The following is a 23,435-nucleotide window of genomic DNA, read 5'->3' as shown; positions in this document are numbered from 1 at the left end:
TTTTATTAAATAAATTGGTAAAGGCCAAATTATACTTGTAATAGTGTAAGATATTCATTGTGACATACATCAGCTTAAGTTATACTTGAGCTTTTGTTATGTTATATATATATATATATATATATATATATATATATATATATATATATATATGTGTGTGTGTGTGTGTGTGTGTGTGTGTGTGTGTGTGTGTGTGTGTTTTAAGAAAATAATTGTTTTTACAATGTAGCCTTTAAACCTTTGGAAACACTTGATGTTCTTTAATATTGAAACAATTACGAATACATTTGTATTATTAAAGTTGCATACTGCATATTATATATAGATTTTGCACGAATTCTATTGTGGAAAACAACAATCTGGTAACACTGTTCCTTATCTTAAAATGTATATATTGTTCTAATGCATGACCAACGTTATATGTGAGAAAAATATGTTTTTAATAAATGAACTTGATGTAGTTAGATAACGTCGCTAGTTTACAGTACATGCTTTATCAACAAATCGTCTTTATTTGTTTACTTTTTACTTACCTTGTGGAAACCCGCAGTGAACCTTGGGATCGCAATGAACCTTGGGATAGCGAGCATAGACTGTAAAAAATAGATCGCCACATTCAATGACCCCAACTTCAATAAATAAATTAAAATGAAAAAGATCAGCCGAAAACATTTTTAAACTTAGTACTTGAAATGTAATATTTTTTAAAGTAAAAAAAATAAAAAATATGAATGAATCAAAGTTTTATTAGTAGTGTAGTTTTATAGTTAACCTAAACTGGACAACCGAATATATTTTCACTCATTAAATATAAAGTAAATGATAACATATTTATAAACACCAACTAATCTCCAATAAAAATACATTATGCAGCATTAACGTAATATTTAATGTTGACAGTTGAACTCATCTGATAACTCACCGCTAATGCAGTTTGACCAATAGCAGAGCGGCGTTAAACTCACCGTGAAGGGATGTCACGTGGACCGAAGTTTATTCATACAGTAGTTTCAACCCAGTTTACAGACGCTTTTCATGAACAAAATAAAAATTACATATTTTTAAAAGAAGAAAACTGCGATAATAGGCGTAAATCAGGTTTTAAAAAGTGCGTTGACATCTATTGGTAATTATACGAGCCTCCAGCGTCTCCCTATGACGCTTCAGGCTCAGGTACAGATTCTATAGGGAATCCCTGCACGTCTAAATGTGACGCTAAAGGGGTACCCTGTGCGTCAATAACTTACGCCGAGGGTTCCTGACCAAGCGTCAGTATATGACGAGTTGGGAGTGAGAACGTGTTGCTCAAAGCACTTTTCAGAATAAAGTGAAACAGATGCATATGTGACAGAAATATAGAAGATAAATAAATGTATTCATTGTTGTTTGCTGTTTGTGTGTTTTTGTTTCTAAAGATTCCTCCATGTCAGTGATCAGGACTGTCTGCCCTGTAATCTTGCCTGCAGCTCCTCAGCCTTATCCAGCCATGTCCACCTTTTCAGTTGACTCTAGTACAGCAGTTTCAGTCTTCTCTAGTACATCAGACACAGTTTCTAGTGCTAACGGTATGTTGTAGCGAGGACATAAACAAGGATTTAAACAACAGGATATGCTGTTTGGCACCGCTAACAATTCAGCTAGAGATCTTTTTGGGTAAACTATCCCTTAAACAACCACTGCCAAAACATGAATCTGAATGAAAAACACTAAAATAAAAAGTAATAAACAATTATCAATGTAATTTCAAGTGCCAACAATATCAATATTGTTCATGTTCATTAACATTAAATAATATATTATTTAATTTTAGGAAATGTTCTTAGATGAAAGAAGGACGTTGACTTACAGGGCTCTTTTGGAGGTTTTGATGACTGCTGATAGTCTGATGAGACACTCATCTGATCTCTGGAATTTCTGAAGCTCAAACTCCTCCAGCTCCTCCTCTGAGGTCAACAACACAAAGACCAGAGCAGACCACTGGGCAGGTGAAAGGTCAGCAGATGACAGACTTCCACTACTGAGGTGAGACTGAATCTCTTTCAGCAGAGTTTGGTCGTTCAGTTCATTCAGACAGTAGAACAGATTGATGGATCTCTCTGGAGACAGATTCCCGTAAAGTTTCTGTTTGATGTAGGCAATTATTTCCTCTTTGCTCTGGTCTCTGTCATCCTGCTGTGTCAACAGGCCTCGTAAGAGTTGTCGATTAGACTGTAGTGACAGACCGAGAAGTAAACGAAGGTAAAGGTCCAGATGTCCATTCTCACTTTCCAGAGCCTTGTCCACTGCAGTCTTCAGCAAATCAATCATGCCTTTATTTCTGCTTATCTGTATAAAAAACCATCCATACTTCTTGTCATTGTCGGGAATCAGATGTTGATAAAGGGCTGCAATGAACTCCTGAATGCTCAATTGAAGAAAGCAGTACATGGTACCAAGAATGATTCCCGTCTCCTCCTTAAAGATCTGGGTACACATGCCTGAGTACACCGATGCCTTATCGACGTCAATGCCACAGTCTTTCAGATCGCTCTCATAGAAGATCACATTGTTTCTTTCCAGCTGCTGGAAGGCCAGTTTCCCCAGTGAAAGGATGAGCTTTGGATCCCAGGAGACATCTGCTGTGTTTTCTCCATCATACTTTCTTCTGCTCTGCTGGATCTGAAAGCGGAGAAAGTGTGTGTACATCTGTGTCAGAGTCTTGGGAGATTCCTGCAGTGTTTCAGCATGAGCCCTGTGTTTCAGTTTCAGTATGTTCTGGAGAACAGTGGCTGAAATCCAGCAGAAGACTGGGATGTGGCACATAATAAAGAGACTCTTTGACTGTTTAATGTGATCAATGATTTCTCTGGCCTGATTCTGATCTGTGAGTCTCTTTCTGAAGTACTCCTCCTTTTGGGCATCATTGAATCCTCGTATCTCTGTCAGCCGGTCGATACAGTCAGCAGGAATCTTACTGGCAGCTGCTGGTCTGCTGGTGATCCAGATGAGAGCAGAAGGAAGCAGATTTCCCTTGATGAGGTTCGTCAGGAGAACATCCAGAGAGACTGCTGGAGATACATCACGACACGTCTCATTACCAGCAAAGTTCAGAGGAAGACGACATTCATCCAATCCATCAAGGATGAACAGGACTTTGACTCGTGTGCTTCTTGTAAGGTTCAGTCCTTTAGTCTCTGGGAAAAACTGAGTTATGAGGTCTTTTAAACTTTGTCTTTCTTTCTCCTTTAAGTTCATCTCTCTGAATGGAAGAGGAAATATGAAGCTGATGTCTTGATTTTCTTTCCCTTCAGCCCAATCCAGAACAAACTTTTGCACAGAGACTGATTTCCCGATGCCAGCAACTCCTTTTGTCAGGACAGTTCTGATCTGCTCGTCTTGTTCAGCTGCTTCAAACAAATGTTTGCATTCAACCTGTATCTCTAGTGACTGATGACGTCTGGAAGCAGCTTCAATCTGTCTGATCTCATGTTCAGTGTTGACCTGTTCACTCGCACCCTGAGTGATGTAGAGATCTGTGTAGATGTTATTCAGAAGTGTGGAGTCTCCTTGCTGAGCAATTCCTTCAAACACACTTTGATATTTCTTCTTCAGGATACATTTAAGCTGATTAATGAAGAACAGCTCATCTAAACACAGGAGCAAAGAAACAGAGAGATTTAGTCTCGACATATTTGTATGTGTCAGTCTGACAGAGCGCCATGAGTAGGGCCAGACAGAACTTTCAGACATTTTTTTTGCTATTTCTGAGAATTTTGTAAAATATCTGCAGATTACTGTGGAAGGATTTTGGGAATATCATAACTTTGGGATTGTCATAAATAAAAACTAAATATATAAAATAATAGATAAAAATAACACCTTTTTAACTTGTAAAATAATAATTTTCAACAATATGTAATCTTTACAATGCAAATCAAATTAGATCCACTTAATTGCCAAACAAAGCACAAGTCTCTCATATAACAGATCTACTAAAGGACAGAAAATATGACTTTACAAACTGCACTGTAAATAAATCATATGAACATTTTCATATTAGGCAACAATATTACTGAAATTAAATAAAAACTGAATAAATAAAAATGCACACAAGTAAATAAATAGACTCAATGATGGGCTAAAAATCTGTTTAAATCTGCAGGTTTCGTCTTCGTCTATCCATGAGTCTCTTACCCACGAGAGTATCAGCAGCTTGATCTTGCTTCATCTCTCTCAGGAAGAAGAGTGTGAGATCAAGAGCTGCTTCTGTGATTCTGCTACTGTTCTCATTAAACTCCTTTACAAACTCTTGTCTGTTTTCTTCTTGTAAGATTTTCTTAAATTTCTCCAGTTCATTCTTCAGAAATCTGATCATTTTACTCTCAAGATTCTATGATTGAAGAAAAGAGAAAAACAACATTTAACCAAAAGATTCAATTCACACACAGTTGTTTATCCACAAAATACTCAATAAATGAAAATACTGCGACACAGCACAAACATGACAGCTAGAAGTATCCCACACCAGACGCACACATTCACATGTTATTTAAAATGAAACTATTCAGATGGTGAAACAGAAATATGAAGTGTCCTGAGTCAGAGCTAGGCACCCTAATAGAAATCTGTGTGTGGCGGTGCTACGCTGTGTGGTGCCAAGTGGCACATGCGGTGTGTGAGCCCCTTTACATATCACTACTGCTGAATGATTTCAGATATTTCACAGCTACAAAAGACAAAAATCACACCAAAACACAACACAGTCTCTGAGTAAGATGTTTAAGAGACTAGTCCAACACACTATGTAGTCCTGTTTTAACCAGGTCATCTGTGTTTATATGTCTATTACACTGATATATGGAGAAATTGACTCTGGTCTGTTGATTTATCAGAGAATAATGCACACCAGATATATGATGTCAATCTCCATAAAAAGAGCTGAAATACTCATTTTGATCATGCTGATGGGACAAACACAGATCTGAACAGTAAAGGTTATTATCATTTTTATTTGTGTACATTCATAATTACAACTAAACTATATGTTCTTGTAAAATGAGTGAAACTGACAGGGAGTCGTTTCTCTGTGTCTTCTGTCAACATGACTGGCAAACATGTCAGAGAAAACAGCTGAATCTTCAGGAGCAAACTCATTTACAGATCAAAAGCTCTTTATTTTAGAAATATGTATAAAAAGAGTGCAAAGCAGAACTCTGAGCTCATCAGCCGGCTAATCACATGACGAGTATTTTAAGAGTGTTTTGTGACCATCCTGAAATTACAGAGTGTGTTTCTATTGGGGACTAATTCATCATCTCCTCCCGTCTGCTTCTACTGTGCTGTTTGCCGTCTCCAGTCTGCATTTCAGAAATGTGTTAAATAAGACCCTCCCTCACCTCACGCCTCCAGTGCACACGGTAACGCTTAAGGGGGCGTAATATTAAAATATTCAATATGGGTGATATTTAAAAATTTTACATGGTCGTCAAAATTATTCCAATATTATCGCTAGTATTGGATGCATCACTCTGCCCTACTCATAAATAATGTAAATTCATTATAATATATCATGTAAAATATCTCATTGTTTACAACAATATTACCTCAACCATCACCATTTTAAAGCACAGTTCTGTATGGCTCAAAATAAGCTGCTGCATGAATGAATGAGATGAGGAAGAATGATGAAGATCTGCTTATGCTTTAATGTGTCCTTTCTGCAAGTGATTTACTATTACTTTCAAAAGTCAATCCCTGCAGATAATGTAATATGAAGATACGGTATGCATGTCTAGGGCAACATCTTAGAAGAAGCAGAAACATTAAATCATTCTAGAAAGACATAAAAAAAGAAAAAAAATATATTATTATTATTATTACATAAATAAATAAAAGAAAAAAAGAAAAAAAACGTTGTGATAACTAGAAAGCAGCTTTTTGTTATTTCAGTGATTTTATGACTCAAAATGAGTTTTTCCCACCTGGAAGATGGACTGGAGATTGTCTGTGAAGCTCTTGTGTCTCCTGTGAGTCTCGTCTCCTGAATCTGCTGACTCATAGTCATCACTGTAAACAGATAAAACTACTGTAATTACATATTTACAGGCAAACACATACAGATATTCAGTCATTCAATCATTTTCCTTCTGTTTAGTTCCTTATTTATCAGGAGTTGCCACAGCAGAATGAACCACCAACTATTCCAGCAAATGTTTTACACCGCGAATGCCCTTCAAACACCCATACACACTCATTCACACACACTCATACACTAATGCCAATGTAGTTGATCAATTTTCCTATAGATCATGTGTTTGGACTTGTGGGGGAAACCAGAGCACCAACCAGAGGAAATCCACGCCAACACGGGGAGAACATACAAACTCCACACACAAACACCAACTGATTCTGCCAGGACTTGAACCAGTGAGCTGCTTGCTGTGAGGCAACAGTGCTGACCACTAAGCTACTGTGCTGCCCTCAAATACAGACATATATCTTGCAAACACTGAAAATAAACAACATTCTGTAGTGCCACTGCTGCATCACATATTAAATCTAGATGAGAAATCACACACTAAACACACGTCACTATTGAGTTCAGCAACTGAAAGACTTCAGAAAGTAGCTGTAGACAGAAATATATTGATTTTACAGTTTATTATTACAAAAAACTTTTAAGTTTAGCAATAGCTATGATTATTTTTCAAATCTGTATTCAGACACATTCACTGAACAGTTTTGGCTGTAAACATCTTTTATATTCCACAAGTGAGGAAACGATGATGAAGAACTTGAATTGAAGTGAATAATCCATATATATATATATATATATATATATATATATATATATATATATATATATATATATATATGCGCATTAAATTGACATGGAAATATAAAATGATGATTTACTGAAAATAGTCACAGGATTAGAAACTAAATCTGCCACCAGAAGTCTGTAAATGTCTTAATGAGCCACTAATGTCATTCAGGAATGGCTCTCTTTACTGGATTGTTCAAATAATATGTTCAAAATAGTTCATGTGTGAGGAATAATGTTAAACACTGAATACCTTTCAGCAGATGATGGGGTTTCCTCTCTGAAGTTTGGTGGATAATCTTGTCTTGACCGGTCACTCTTCAGAGACACAGCTGAACACACATGATCCTGATCTCACACTGAACACACAAACACACCAGAGGAAAAGGAGCGTCAAAACCTGCTGCAGTCTCTCTTATGAACACTAGAGGGCACAGTGTTTTATCTTCCTGGACTTCATTTGCCATCAGCCCTTGTGCTCCTGATTGTCTCTTTGTAACACAATTAGCTCATAGGGAATTATGAATGATTAATTATTTGCTAGTGCTATAACTTTATTCATCACTTGTATTTCCTCTTCCTGTACCAGCTGAATGTGTGTTAGATTAGTTTAAGTGTTCAGTGTAGTTAATGGATCATTACTTGTGTCACACTTCAAACTGTTCCCCTTCGGGGGGAACTCCAGCACTATTAGTGGATTTGATGTTAAAATCCACGTATGGGAGGTTCGGTTCAGAAGCTACTCGTCTGAAAGAGTATTGAATGGGCCAATTAAGAATGAATTGGCAGTGCAAGCCTGCGCAGGTGTGCGACATATGCAATCAACTGAGTATATAAGCACGCCTGGCGCCAGCAGACGCTATCCTTTTCGCTTCAGAGCCTTTTCTGATCGAGCTTATGAGGGTTCCTCCTGCTGATCTACAGCCATTTCGAGAGAACGATTGCATCCCGGTCCAGAGCGAGTCCACGCAGCGGCAGACGGTCGAGCTGGGTATCTCCCTTGCCTGGCGTCCCTTTGGGTCAAGTCCTCCAAGAGTGGTGCGTATTGTTGCAAATCCTAAAAGAGCAACACAGTCGTGCAGCACATCCTTTTCAGGATGGCGCTCCGACTGTGCGTTTCTGGTTGCGGGGGTTTCCTGGCTCCGGATGATGGACACGATCACTGCATTACATGTTTGGGGGTCCAGCATGTTAATGTGGTGCTCGGGGGCGGTTCATGTCGTCACTGCGATGCCATGACCGTTGCGCAGTTGAGATCGCGGTTAGCTTTCGTAAGAGAGCGAGCCACCCCAGTTGCCTCCTGCTCTGCAGCGGGCGCTCGGGCAGATCTGAGGGCTTCAGCGAGAGACAATCCGCCGCCCACGGGCTCGCGGACCTCTCGCTCCTCCAAGCGCTCCATCCAAGCTTCGGGTACTGGGAGTGATCCGTCTAATCAGATGGTAGCTCTCACGCTCGCTGACACCGAAGATCAGATGTCCTCCGCGGCATCGGAGGGTGGGCTTTCATTGCGATGGTGATCCGGACCCGCTCGCCCCCTCTGGGCAAGCGAGCGCCGTCAAAACGGATCCTGAAGCGGACATGTTGGCTGTGCTTTCTCGGGCTGCTTCGGCCGTCGGGTTGGAGATGGTTTATCCCCCAGCCCCGCGGCCGGGCCGACTAAATGGGTGTTACGTAGAGGATCAGAAGGCGAAGCCTTCGAAGCCTCTCGTTCTCTTCTTCCCGGAAGTGCACAGTAGGCTCACGCAGTCCTGGAGGGCACCTTTCTTTGCCCGCGCTGCGTCCGCCTCCGCCCTCACCACCCTGGACGGTGGAGCTGCCAGGGGGTATGAGGCGATCCCGCAGGTGGAGCGCGCCATTGCGGTCAATCTTTGTCCGCGTGGCGCCCCCGCTTTGCGTGGTCCGCCCCGTTTCCCGTCCAAAGCCTGTAAGTTTTCTGCCTCCCTCGGAGCTAGAGCTTACAAGGCTGCGGGCCAGGCAGCTTCCGCCTTGCATGCGATGGCCACCTACCAGCGCTACCAAGCTTGTTACACGAGCTGCGTACGGCGACCGACTATGCTCTCCGGACCACTAAGTCCGCCGCCTGTGCACTGGGGAGGACGATGTCCACACTTGTGGTCCAGGAACGCCACCTCTGGCTAAACCTGGCAGATATGCGCGATGTCGACAAAGTTCGCTTTCTTGACGCGCCCATATCCCAGGCTGGCCTGTTCGGCGACACCGTCCATGAATTCACCCAGGAGTTCAAGGCGGTGAGCGAGCAGTCGGATGCGATGGGCAAAGTCATCTATCGGCGGGGCCGTAAGCCCGCTCCATCCCCGGCCGAGCCATCCACCTCCGCTGCTCCTCGCCGAGGGCGCCCGCCAACGGCCGATGCCCTGCCCCCGCCTCCGGCGAAGCGAGCGCGTCGAGCACCCCGAAAGCCGGTAGCCCCTCATGCCCAGGGCGCCGCTAAGTCCGGTAAACGGACCGCGAAGCGTCCCTGAGACAGGCCATCCGGAGAAGAGGAGACTTGCTCTTTCCCCGCTGGAGGGCGGGGCCCAAAATCCAACGGTACTTTTCAGTGCCACCAAAGTTTCGATCAAAGAGCATTTTCTCCCTTCCCCGCATGTGACAGCTCAAGCCCTGCCAGTCTGGGACGCGCTGCCTCTCAGCTCGCAGGGCTTGCATGCTCCGCCAGCGGCTCTCGGGCACTGGGGGGACGGTCTCCCTTCTCCCAGCCCCCAAGCCCCCTCTCAGGAGTCAGGGTGCGGAGCCAGAGCAAAACGCTCTCCTCCAGCTCTTCTGTGGGACCCTCGCGCTCCCCGGATCAGCACACCTGCTCCTCGCTGCCCCTCCGCGGGTACGTCAACGATTGCTGCGATGACGTCATTAGCGAGGGCTCTGCCTGCCTGGTTAGCGCGGCCAGCCCCTCGCGGTGGCTCATACGCACGATCAGACTCGGCTACGAACTACAGTTCTCCAAACGGCCTTCCAGGTTTACGGGCGTGTATTTCACCAAGGTCAATCCCCTGTCCGCCCCTTTCTTGCGAGAGGAGATTGCTGCCCTCCTGGCGAAGGGTGCAATCGAGCCGGTACCTCCAGCCGAGATGGAGAGCGGGTTTTACAGCCTGTACTTCATCGTACCCAAAAAGAGCGGTGGGTCACGGCCAATCCTAGATCTGCGCGTTTTGAATCGCTGCCTTCACAAGCTGTCGTTCAGAATGCTTACGTAGAGGCGCATCCTCCGATGCGTTCGTCCTCAGGATTGGTTTGCAGCCATAGACCTGAAGGACGTGTATTTTCATGTCTCCATTCTTCCACGCCACCGTCAGTTTCTGCAGTTTGCGTTCGAAGGTCGAGCATGGCAGTACAAGGTCCTCCCCTTCGGGCTCTCTCTGTCTCCGCGGGTCTTCACCAAACTCGCGGAGGGTGCCCTAGCGCCTCTGCGGCTTGCGGGCATCCGCGTACTCAATTATCTTGACGACTGGCTGATTTTAGCCCACTCTCGGGAGCAATTGACTGCGCACAGAGACGAGGTGCTCCGGCATCTCCGCCTACTGGGGTTGCAGGTCAACTGGGAAAAGAGCAAACTTGCCCCGGTGCAGAGGATCTCTTTTCTCGGGATGGAGCTGGACTCGGTCACCATGGTAGCGCGCCTCTCCGGAGAGCGCGCTCGCCTGCTGCTGAACTGTCTGAGGGAGCTCGACAGCAAGTTAGTGGTCCCACTGAAATATTTTCAGAGGCTCCTGGGGCATATGGCTTCCGCTGCGGCTGTCACGCCGCTCGGATTGCTCCATATGAGACCACTTCAGCACTGGCTTCAAGATCGAGTTCCGAGACGCGCATGGCATGCGGGCACACACCGAGTCTCTGTTACTGCGCTGTGTCGCCGCACCCTCAGCCCCTGGAACGACCCCTCGTTCCTGCAGGCCGGTGTGCCTCTGGGACAGGCGTCCAGTCATGTTGTTGTTTCGACAGATGCTTCCAGCACAGGCTGGGGAGCCGTGTGTCGCGGGCATGCAACTGCGGGCCTGTGGGTAGGTGCCCAGCTGCATTGGCACATCAATCGCCTAGAGCTGTTGGCACTCCGCCGTTTTCCCCGGTGCTGGGGCAGCAACACGTGCTGGTCAGGACGGACAGTACGGCGGCGGCGGCCTATATCAACCGCATGGGGGGTATGCGCTCTCGCCGCATGTCTCAGCTCGCCCGCCATCTGCTCCTCTGGAGTCACCCGCGGCTGAAGTCGCTGCGCGCCATTCACATGCCAGGTATGCTCAACCGTGCAGCCGATGTGCTCTCACGGCAGCAGATTCACTCTGGAGAATGGAGACTCCACCCCGAGTCTGTCCAGCTGATATTGGCGCGATTCGGTGAAGCCCAGATCGATCTGTTTGCTTCCCCCGAGAACGCTCATTGCCAGTTGTTTTATTCCCTGACCGAGTGCTCTATCGGCACGGATGCACTGGCCCACAGCTGGCCTCGGGGCATACGCAAGTATGCGTTTCCCCCGGTGAGCCTGATCGCGCAGTTAATGTGCAAGGTCAGGGAGGACGAGGAGCAGGTTTTGTTAGTTGCGCCCCTCTGGCCCAACCGAACCTGGATATCAGAGCTCTCCCTCCTCGCGACGGCCCTCCCTTGGCAGATCCCTTTGAGAGAGGACCTACTTTCTCAGGGACAAGGCACCGTCTGGCACCCTCGTCCCGATCTCTGGAACCTCCACGTGTGGTCCATAGACGCGAGGAAGACTTAGGTAACCTGCCGCCCGCGGTGGTTGATACCATCACTCAGGCTAGAGCCCCCTCCACGAGGCGCGCCTACGCCCTGAAGTGGAGTCTATTCACTGAGTGGTGTGTCTCTCGCAGAGAAGACCCCCGATCTTGCCAGATCAGTGTTGTGCTCTCTTTCCTTCAAGAGAAGCTGGACAGTAGGCTGTTGCCCTCCACTCTCAAGGTTTACGTTGCTGCCATCTCCGCTCACCATGACGCGGTGGCTGGCGGCACCGTGGGAAAGCATAACCTCATCATCCGGTTCCTCAGAGGCGCTAGGCGAATTAATCCAACTCGCCCCCCTCTCACGCCCTCTTGGGATCTCGCCCTCGTTCTCACGAGCCTGCGATTTGATCCCTTTGAGCCACTCAATACAGTATCTTTAAGATTTCTGTCCCTGAAGACAGCTCTGCTGGTCGCTTGGCCTCCATTAAGAGGGTCGGGGACCTGGAGGCATTTTCGGTCAGTGACTCGTGCCTGGAATTCGGGCCGGGATTTTCTCACGTTATTCTGAGACCCCGCCCGGGTTATGTGCCCAAAGTTCCTACCACTCCTTTTAGAGATCAGGTAGTAACTCTGCAAGCGCTGCCCCCAGAGGAGGCAGACCCAGCCCTGTCCTTACTTTGTCCAGTTCGCGCTCTGCGCATTTATGTGGACCGTACTCAGAACTTTAGATCTTCTGAGCAGCTCTTGTCTGTTATGGCGGACGGCAGCAGGGAAGTGCCGTGTCTAAACAACGTTTATCCCACTAGATTGTGGAGGCCATTTTATGTGCTTATTTGAGCAGAGGCCAGCCGCGCCCCCCAGGAGTGCATGCGCACTCCACTCGGAGCGTTGCATCCTCTTGGGCGTGTGCGCGTGGCGCTACTTTAACAGACATTTGTAGAGCTGCGGGCTGGGCGACACCCAACACATTTGCAAGATTTTATAATCTGCGAGTGGAGCCAGTTTCCTAAAGGGTGTTAGGCACCTTTGGTGATTGAGGAAACAACTCGGTAGGTGTTGTACACGCTCGCGGTGCCTTTTTTCCCTAACAGGGAGAGATGTGCACCCTCCTGTCTGTCAGTAAAGTTCCCCATTCGGTGAGCCCTGCAGATTCCTCTGAGGCCCCCAGCACTGACTCAGCGGAGGAGTCACTTGCTGGCCCATTACGTAGTAGGTCTGCCCGCTGGTCAGCCCGCGTTTTGGGTATAGGTGCCTGCTATGGCCGATCCCCGCTGGTGATCCCCATATGCTTTTTCCGCCACGGTTAAGTTCCCCCCCTGGGCGGACCCGTGCTTTCCCTATCTGCTAACCACCTTTTATGCGCACTCCCCCTTTTCAGGGTTAGTCCATATGTAATCCATTTGTTCCCCCTATTGGGTGCGGATGGTCTCCGCAGCGTCCTCCCTACTGGGATGGCACGCTTCCCAACGTACTGTCGTATATTCCTAGAATTATCTAGACGCTAGCGACTCCCAAAAAAGATACCTATTCCGTAAAACTTCTTTTGAAGTGGGATAAGTTAGGGCCAAGGGCACGTTGGAGGACCACGCCCCTCATGATCTGGGTGCGTCACGCTTGCCTGACCGCTCTCTCATGGTGGGTGTTGGTAAGGTGCAGTCATTATGGCGTTTTCAATGGGCTCCCATATGTGGATTTTAACATCAAAAATTACTAAAGTAACCCTTCGTTCCTCGAGGAGGGGAACGGAAGCACTATACTCCGTCGCCATAATGACTGTCCCTTAGCCTTTAAAAGTCTCTTCAGCTTAAAAAGGATAGCGTCTGCTGGCGCCAGGCGTGCTTATATACTCAGTTGATTGCATATGTCGCACACCTGCGCAGGCTTGCGCTGCCAATTCATTCTTAATTGGCCCGTTTAATACTCTTTCAGACGAGTAGCTTCTGAACCGAACCTCCCATACGTGGATTTTAACATCAAATCCACTTATAGTGCTTCCGTTCCCCTCCTCGGGGAACGAAGGGTTACTTTAGTAACCTCGAACGTTCATTATTTGCTCATAACTGGAGTCTCTACTTTAGCTGAATACTCTAACTAGTGTTGTGTTGTAAGGTTGTGTTCATTTTTTGGATGTCTGAAAAAATAATAGCGTAGACAGCTGGTGTTTATTTTATTTCTGTCTATAGTTTAACAAGGAAAGGAGAGGTTTTGGTGTGATTTGTGATTTTTCATCACATTCTTATCAGACAGGGCCGGATTAACCAATGGGCATTATGGGCACAGGCCTAGAGGCCCGTACACACTTGGGGCCCCTGCGAGGGGGGAAAATGCTGATTTTGCAGCATCTATTTAGGATAAGTGCAAATAGCGCACCTCGATGGAATAAGCTAGTTAAGCGATTTACAACCCATCACCGTTTGACTAACAGAGACATCATGACTAAAGAGCAGACAGCAGCGTGAGTGGCGTAGCTCGTAAAGCACATGGCAACATGATTTGATGCGATCGATCATAAACTCGGCTCAAATCCAGCGTCTGATGAAGAAGCTCTTCTATTTTCCCCACACTACATATCAGATTTTGCCTACTCTTCATCAAGAAGAAATAGGAATAATTAGTAAGTGTGTGTATTATGGAGGACTCAGATTCACAGAACTGGATTGGAGAGGTGTTATAGCCAAATCAGATGCATTATAAGTTTGTAGAAGTTTTACTTTAAAAATACCCTTAAATGTATATATATATATATATATATATATATATATATATATATATATATATATATATATATATATATATATATATATATATTAGTACTGCTTCTGTGAACTTGAACAAGCATATTAAAATCCATTAATTTTCACTAGTTGTATTGGTATTTTATTTTTTAAAGTGTGCTTTAAATGTGTTAAACGATTTACAGAACATTTATTTCTAGTCTACAAAGATTTTACTTAATTTTATTTTAAACGTGGAAAAAACTGTACAAAAGCACGCACATCCCTCTTAACTGGGTGCTCAGCCAAAAAACAGCAAAAAGTGCAAATTAAATGTTAATCAAAGGCGGCAACACCAAGGCTCCAAAAATACATATTTATTCAATTAAAAAGGCTGACACAAAGCAAGTAACGTTTCGAGCCACACACGCATATTGAAGAGCCTTAATGTTGCCGCCTTTGATTAACATTTAATTGTAAACATGTGGGCAATACATTATAGATGAATTTATTGTTAAAAATATTATATTAATCAAGTTTTTTATTCAACTATAGGGGTGCGGGTCCAGGTAGGGGGCCAACAAGACATTGGGCTCTATTTTGACGGTCCATGCGCGAAACGGAAAGCGCAGGGCGCAAACGCTTTCAGGGCGTGTCAGAATCCATATTTGCTAATTTACGGACGGGAAAATCCGCTTTGCGCCGTGACGCATGGTCTAAAAGGGTTGAGTTTGTTTTCTTAATGAGTTATAGGTGTGCTTTGAGAATAAACCAATCAGAGTCTCATCTCCCATTCCCTTTAAGAGCCAGCTGCGTCGCGCCAAGAGCGCATTCGCTGTTTACAAGGCGTAAAGTAAGTCAAAGTGGAAAAACGTTCGAGGTTACAGAAGTAACCCTTCGTTCCCCGAGGAGGGGAACGGAAGTGCCATGAATGGGAGGATTCGGATCAGAAGCCGCTTATCTGGAGAGTATTGAACGGGCCAATGAATGAAATTAATTGGCAGCGTAAGCTTGCGCAGGTGTGCGACATCTGCAATTATCTCAGCATACAAGCACACCTGAAGCCAGCAGACGCCATCCTTTTAAGCTGAAGAGACTTTCAAACAGCTAAGGGACAGTCATTATGGCGACGGAATATGGCACTTCCGTTCCCCTCCTCGGGGAACGAAGGGTTACTTCTGTAACCTCGAACGTTCCCCTTAGGTTGGGGAACTTCAGTGCCATGAATGGGAGAATATGGAAAGCGCCATAATGACTGCACCTTACCAACACCCCCGATGAGGAGATAGTCAAGCAAGCGTGACGCACCCACATCATGGGGGGCGCGGTCCTCCAACGTGTCCCTGGCCCTAATTTATCCTACTTCAACAGAAGTTTTACGGATTTAGATATATTTTTTGGGAAGTCGTGAGCATCTAGATAATTCTAGGAAATACGACAGTACGTTGGGAAGCGTGCAATCCCGATAGGGAGGACGCTGCGGAGGCCATCCGTTACCCAAGGGGGGGATAGATGGCAGAATTTACCTATGGACTAGCCCTAAAAAGGGGGAGTACGCATAGCAAAAGAGTGGTTAGCGGAGAGGGAAGACACGGGTCCGCCCAGGGGGGGGACTTAACCGTGGCGGAATAAGCATATGGGATCGCCTAGTGGGGATCACGCATAGCAGGCACCTATACCCAAAACGCGGGCTGACCAGCGGGCAGACCTACAACGTAGTGGGCCAGCAAGTGACTCCTCCGCTGAGTCAGTGCTGGGGGCCACGGAGAAATCTGCAGGGCTCACCTGACGGGGAACTTTACTGACAGATAAAAAAGGCGCACGTACCTCCGTGTTAGGGAGAATGGCGCCGCAAGCGTGTTTCAACACCCTACCGAGTTGTCTCCTCAATCACCAAAGGGTTACCTAATACCCTTGAGGAAACCGGCTCCACTCGCAGATTGTAAAACCTTGCAAATGTGTTGGGTGTCGCCCAGCCCGCAGCTCTACAGATGTCTGTTAGAGAGGCGCCGCGTGCACGCGCCCAAGAGGATGCAACGCTCCGAGTGGAGTGTGCACGTACTCCCGGGGGACACGGCTGACCTCGACTCGAATAAGCGAGTGAAATGGCATCCACAATCCAGTGGGATAATCTTTGTTTCGATACGGCACTTCCCTGCTGCCGACCGCCATAACAGACAAAGAGCTGCTCAGATGATCTAAAATTCTGAGTACGGTCCACATAAATGCGCAGAGCGCGAACTGGACAAAGTAAAGAAAGGGCTGGGTCTGCCTCCTCCGGGGGCAGCGCTTGCAGGTTCACTACCTGATCTCTAAAGGGGGTGGTAGGAACCTTGGGCACATAACCGGGGCGGGGTCTCAGGATAACGTGAGAGTAATCCGGCCCGAATTCCAGGCACGAGTCACTGACCGAAAATGCCTCCAGGTCCCCGACCCTCTTGATGGAGGCCAACGCAACCAGCAGAGCTGTCTTCAGGGACAGAAATCTTAGAGATACTGATTCGAGTGGCTCAAAGGGATCGGATCGCAGACTCGTGAGAACGAGGGCGAGATCCCAAGAGGGCATGAGAGGGGGGCGAGATGGATTAATTCGCCTAGCACCCCTAAGGAACTGGATGACCAGGTTATGCTTTCCCACGGTGCCGCCAGCTACCGCGCTATGATAAGCGGAGATGGCGGCCACGTAAACCTTGAGAGTGGAGGGCGACAGCCTGCTGTCCAACTTCTCTTGAAGGAAAGAGAGCACAACACTAATCTGGCAATTTCGGGGGTCTTCTCTGCGAGAGACGCACCATTCAGTGAATAGACTCCACTTCAGGGCGTAGGCGCGCCTCGTGGAGGGGGCTCTAGCCTGAGTGATGGTATTAACCACCGCAGTCGGTAGGTTACCTAAGTCTTCCTCGCGTCCAGGGACCACACGTGGAGGTTCCAAAGATCGGGGCGAGGGTGCCAGATGGTGCCCTGTCCCTGAGAGAGTAGGTCCTCTCTCAAAGGGATCCGCCAGGGGAGGGCCGTCGCGAGGAGTGAGAGCTCTGATATCCAGGTCCGGTTGGGCCAAAGGGGCGCAACTAGCAGAACCTGTTCCTCGTCCTCCCTGACCTTGCACAGAAACTGCGCGAGCAGGCTCACTGGGGGAAACGCATACTTGCGCATGCCCCGAGGCCAGCTGTGGGCCAGTGCATCCGTGCCGAGAGAGCCCTCGGTCAGGGAAAAAAACAACTGGCAGTGAGCGTTCTCGGGGGAAGCAAACAGATCGATCTGGGCCTCCCCGAATCGCGCCCATATCAGCTGAACAGACTCGGGGTGGAGTCTCCATTCTCCAGGGCGTAACAGCTGTCGTGAGAGCGCATCGGCTGCACGATTGAGCGTGCCTGGGACGTGAATGGCGCGCAGCGATTTCAGCCGCGGGTGACTCCAGAGGAGCAGACGGCGGGCGAGCTGAGACATGCGGCGAGAGCGCATACCCCCCATGCGGTTGATATACGCCGCCGCCGCCGTACTGTCCGTCCTGACCAGCACGTGTTGCCGCTCCAGCACCGTGACGGCGGCTGCGGATGCCATATGCCCCAGGAGCCTCTGAAAGAACTTCAGTGGGACCACTAGTTTGCTGTCGAGCTCCCTCAGACAGTTCAGCAACAGGCGAGCGCGTTCCTCGGAGAGGTGCGCTACCATGGTGATCGAGTCCAGCTCCATCCCGAGAAAAGAAATCCTCTGCACGGGGGCGAGTTTGCTCTTTTCTCGGTTGACCTGAAGCCCCAGTAGGCGGAGATGCCGAAGCACCTCGTCCCTGTGCATAATCAATTGCTCCCGCGAGTGGGCTAAATCAGCCAGTCGTCGAGATAACCGAGTATGCGAATGCCCGCGAGCCGAAGGGGCGCTAGGGCACCCTCCGCGAGTTTGGTGAAGACCCGCGGAGACAGAGAGAGCTTGAAGGGGAGGACCTTGTACTGCCACGCTCGACCCTCGAACGCAAACCGCAGAAATTGGCGGTGGCGTGGAAGAATGGAGACATGGAAATACGCGTCCTTCAGGTCTATGGCTGCAAACCAATCCCGAGGACGAACGCATTGGAGAATGCGCCTCTGCGTGAGCATTCTGAACGGCAGCTTGTGCAGACAGCGGTTCAAAACGCGCAGATCTAGGATTGGCCGTGACCCACCGCTCTTTTTGGGTACAATGAAGTATGGGCTGTAAAACCCACTCTCCATCTCGGCTGGAGGAACCAGCTCGATTGCACCCTTCGCCAGGAGGGCAGCAATCTCCTCTCGCAAGACAGGGGCGGACAGGGGGTTGACCCTGGAGAAATACACGCCCGTAAACTTGGGGGGCCGTTTCGCGAACTGAATTGCGTAACCGAGTCTGATTGTGCGTATGAGCCACCGCGAGGGGCTGGCCCGCGCTAACCAGGCAGGCAGAGCCCTCGCTAATGGAGTCATCGCTACAATCGCTGACGTACCAGCGGTGGGGCAGCGCGGAGTGGGTGTGCTGATCCGGGAAGCACGAGGGTCCCGCGGAAGAGCTGGAGGAGAGCGATTCGCTCTGGCTCCGCACCCTGACTCCGGAGAGGGGGCTGGAGGGCTGAGGGAAGGGAGACCGTCCCCCCAGCGCTCGTGAGCCACTGGCGAAGCACGTAGAGTCTGCGAGCCGGAAGGCAGCGCGTCCCGGACTGGCAGAACTCGTGCAGTCACATCCGGGGAAGGGAAAAAGTGCTCTTTTACTGATGTTTTGGTGGCACTGAAAAGTACCGTTGTTATCGGGGCCCCGCCCTCCAGCGGGGAAAGAGCAAGTTTCCTCTTCTCCGGATGGCCTGTCTCAGGGACGCTTCGCGGTCCGTTTACCGGACTTAACGGCGCCCTGGGCAGGAGGGGCTGCCTGCTTTCGAGGTGAACGCCGCGCCCGCGCCCTCGGCGAGGAACAGCGGAGGTGGATGGCTCGGCGGGCGGAGCGGGCTTACGGCCACGCCGATAGATGACATTGCCCATCGCATCCGACTGCTCTTTCACCGCCTTGATTTCCTGGGTGAATTCACCGACGGTGTCGCCGAGCAGGCCAGCCTGGGATATGGGCGAGTCAAGAAAGCGAACTTTGTCAACGTCGCGCATATCGGCCAGGTTTAGCCAGAGGTGGCGTTCCTGAACCACAAGTGTGGACATCGTCCTCCCCAGCGCACACGCGGCGGACTTAGTAGTCCGAAGAGCATAGTCGGTCGCGGTGCGCAGCTCATGTAATAAGCTTGGGTTGGACCCGCCCTCGTGCAGCTCGGCCAGCGCCTGCGCTTGGTAGCGCTGGTAGGTGGCCATCGCGTGCAAAGCAGAAGCAGCCTGGCCCGCAGCCTTATAAGCTCTGGCTCCGAGGGAGGCAGACAACCTACAGGCTTTGGACGGGAGGCGGGGCAAACCCCGCCACGTAGAGGCGCCGCGCGGACAAAGATTGACCGCGATAGCGCGCTCCACTGACGGGATCGCCTCATACCCCCTGGCAGCTCCGCCGTCAAGGGCGGTGAGGGCGGAGGCACTCGCAGCACGGGCAGAGAAAGGTGCCCTCCAGGACTGCGTGAGCCTACTGTGCACTTCCGGGAAGAAGGGGACGAGAGGCTTCGAAGGCTTCGCCTTCTGGTCCTCTACGTAGCACCCATCTAGTCAGTCCGGCCGCGGAGCTGGGGGATAAACCATCTCCAACCCCACGGCCGAAGCAGCCCGGGAAAGCACGGCTAACATGTCCGCTTCAGGATCCGATTTGACAGCGCTCACCTGCCCGGAGGGGGCGAGCGGGTCCGGATCTTCGTCGGACAGTGAAAGCCCACCCTCCGATGCCGCGGAGGACATCTGATCTCCGGTGTCAGCGAGTGTGAGAGCTACCATCTGGTTAGACGGATCACTCTCACCACCCGAAGCTTGGATGGAGCGCCGTGAGGAGCGAGAGGTCCGCGAGCCCGTGGGCGGCGGATTAGCTCCCGCTGAAACCCTCAGATCTGCCCGAGCGCCCGCTGCTTTTTTAGAGCAGGAGGCAACTGGGGTGGCTCGCTCTCTTGCGAAAGTTAGCCGCGATCTTAGCTGTGCAACGGTCATGGCATCGCAATGACGACATGAACCGCCCGCGAGCACCGCATTAACATGCTGGACCCCCAAACATGCAATGCAGTGATCGTGTCCATCATCCGGAGACAGGAAACCCCCGCATCCAGAAACGCACAGTCGGAGCGCCATCCTGAAAAGGACGTGCTGCACGACTGTGTTGCTCTTTTAGGAAAGTTGCAACTATACGCACCGCTCTGGAGGACCGGACCCAAAGAACCGCAGGCAAGGGAGTAACCCAGCTCGACCGTCTGCCACCGCGAAGACCCACTCTGGACCGGGAGACACACTCGTTCGCTCTGAAGTGCTGATCAGCAAGAGGAACCCTCATCGACTCACTCAGAAAGGATCTGAAGATGTCGCACACCTGCGCAAGCTTACGCTGCCAATTAATTTCATTCATTGGCCCGTTCAATACTCTCCAGATAAGCGGCTTCTGATCCGAATCCTCCCATTCATGGCACTGAAGTTCCCCAACCGAAGGGGAACTGAGCATTTCACTAGCAAACAGTTAGCAGTTTTTTTTTTACAGAAAATAGTTAAACAGAGCATCTACTGCGTGAGAATGAGAGATTAATGATCTACTTTCACATTCGCTTGTGGATAGGGAAACCTTTATGCACAGACATCAATTAGTCTATAAATAATTTATTTTGTTTGTTAAGCGCAAAGATTTGTTTCAAAACTCTTTCTAAATTCAGTTCTAATTTCCAGCAAACAAATAAATGAATAACAATAACAAAGTGTGCTCAAAAACCTAAATTATATCCTAAAACATTAAGAGCCTCTGAACTCTTAATCCGGGCCTGATATCTGGCTATATTAAACAGTCTGAAACAGGTCTAATAATAGCTGGAAACGTGGCTAACGGGGAGTTTGGTGTAAGATCACTTTCATTAGGCTAACACACCCAATATTGAACATTAATCATTAAACACTTTAAAAAGAGCCACAGATAATAATAGTGTACATGTGTATATGTGAGACAGTTAAGAGTGTTATAGTGAAATGACAACAGCTTTCATTCTGTACGATTAGCTTGTCTGTATGAGAATGTTTCATTAATCACACATGAACATGGTCATGGATTGATGTTTACGCTCATATCTGCGCTCGTTTCTACATTGCATTAATAAATGAGGCCCGTTGTGTTTGCATCTCTGTCTCTCTGTTCTGGGGATTATAGTTTTGCCATGTCTGCCATCTTGTTCCTTGGATTATTCTAAGTCTGCTCTGATCTTCACCTTGTCTTTGGGAATTTTATTGAATAGATGCTGAACATCAATCCTCTGGTTTGTGACTAATAACTGTATATGACAAAGAGGATATTTCACTACCAGAGTGTTTTCAGGTGCATTATCTAAAGTCATAAACAGCAGATAAATGTGTAATGGTCAGATATTTGTCCTTATCAGGAGTATAGATGAAGACATTCAGAAGAGTCTGAACATGATATAACACTGCTCTTGTGTTTCTTATCTATCGAGCCTTTAAAGTGTTGTGTAAATATAATAAAATGTTCTAACAAATCCTAAAAGTCCATAATTGAGCAGTAATGTACAACACAACATACCTTTGTGCAGATGATGGTGTTTCCTCACTGAAGTTTGGTGGATGACCTTCTTTAGAGCAGTCACTCTTCAGAGACACAGAGCTGGACACACATGATCCTGATCTCACACTGAACACACAAACACACCAGAGGAATAAACTGCAGGACAAACTTCAGTCTCCTTTACAAGAGTTTATCAGACAAATATGAGTTTGTTCAGTTTAATTCAGCACAAACTAATAGTTGACTGAAGGTCTGTCTGATCAGGTCACCAGATCGAGCTGTCTGTAATCTAGAATGATCTAAACACATTTGCTGAAGCTGTAAACTGAAGCTTTGTCCATCATTTGATCAGGCAATAGCAACACAAATAAGTGCATTGTTGTTGGTCTTTGTTGTTAAGAGAAAGTGTTGAAATAATGGTGTAAAAACAGAGTCAATACCTGTGTTTCTCTGAGAGAGAGTCCTTTACTCGCTCCTCTGCCATACTGCAGCTAAAACACCAATGCAGACATTAGCAGAGCTTTCAGGAAACAATCAGCCGCTGACCATCACCTGGAGATGACAATATACTGAGATGAAGAACAGCACACTTTATAGCAATCAATGCTCACTTCACTAACAACACCGCACTCAAACAGACCCGATAGTCATGTCACAGCATTCACATGCAGAAATAAAAAAAAAAAAAAATATATATATATATATATATATATATATATATATATATATATATATATATATATATATATATATATATATATATACACACACACACACACACACACACACACACACACGCAGGGCTTGACATTAACTGTTTTCATCACCAGCCACTTTGGCTAGTAGATCTCCAACATTACTAGCCATTCACCATGTTCACTAGCCATGATTTTGTTGTAGGATAATATATTTTAAATGCATAAATCTGACTTTGACATGCTGAAATGACTTGATCTAGATTGTGTGTGATGTCCACATGCATTTCACTGTTCTCTGTGTTGTGTATGACCTTGCTTGATGTGCGTGAGCAAATGGGTTGTAGTGTAGCACCAGGCCCAGATTGGCTAATCGGGAGAATTCCCGGTGGGCCGGTATGTTTTTTGGCCGAGGGCCGGTGTCTCTAGCTGCTCGCACTCTCAGCAGTCGCACTTTTTTTCATTTGTTTATTTATTTGAGCATCACCTCACTCTTTTATTCATTATTTTGCTGCAGCTCTGCTCTTATTCTTTATTTTCTCGCAGCCCCATGGGGAAAATGCAGCCTGCAGGTTAATGACGTAACATCATTCCACCCCAAACAGCGGCACCTCAGTGAAAGACTTTGAATAATTATTATTAATGAATATTACACTTGCTCAATGAAGATCTGCTGGTTCACTAGATTACAGTGTTTCTCCATTGGTTTGACTTTTTTCTTGAAACAGAAATGACATTCTCAAAACTCTAAGATCATTTGGCAAAACACTACAGCTCACTTACAAAAGCTCATATCTTTCTCAAAACAGTTCACTCGTGTGTCAAAACTAAATGATCTTCTCATTTAAACAGTCAGTGCCCCAAAAACACTTCGTCCCTTCAGCATTGTGTGAGCACTGCAAGT

The 23,435-nt window shown here is 47.5% G+C and overlaps 2 protein-coding genes and 1 pseudogene across 7 annotated transcripts in view; 2 read left to right on the top strand and 1 right to left on the bottom strand.

Annotated features, from left to right (window-relative positions):
- The window catches only part of LOC100535035 (uncharacterized), a 304,770-nt gene that overhangs the window by 83,669 nt on the left and 197,666 nt on the right, over nucleotides 1-23,435 (top strand). The gene's annotated exons all lie outside the window — the stretch shown is intronic.
- The window catches only part of LOC137489462 (uncharacterized), a 243,166-nt gene that overhangs the window by 165,667 nt on the left and 54,064 nt on the right, over nucleotides 1-23,435 (top strand). The gene's annotated exons all lie outside the window — the stretch shown is intronic.
- Nucleotides 1,843-22,427, bottom strand: LOC141381799 (NLR family CARD domain-containing protein 3-like; annotated as a pseudogene). The gene is made up of 6 exons (XR_015483314.2): nucleotides 22,277-22,427; nucleotides 21,855-21,962; nucleotides 7,056-7,161; nucleotides 5,961-6,045; nucleotides 4,174-4,369; nucleotides 1,843-3,626 (listed from the first exon to the last, which is right to left on the bottom strand). The product of XR_015483314.2 is annotated as an NLR family CARD domain-containing protein 3-like (transcript).

Source organism: Danio rerio, chromosome 4, assembly GCF_052040795.2.
Source record: "Danio rerio strain M-AB ecotype USA chromosome 4, GRCz13ab, whole genome shotgun sequence".
Taxonomy (NCBI): domain Eukaryota; kingdom Metazoa; phylum Chordata; class Actinopteri; order Cypriniformes; family Danionidae; genus Danio; species Danio rerio.
Note: the sequence above shows the minus strand (reverse complement) of the source record. Positions and strands in the feature narration are given on the sequence as shown.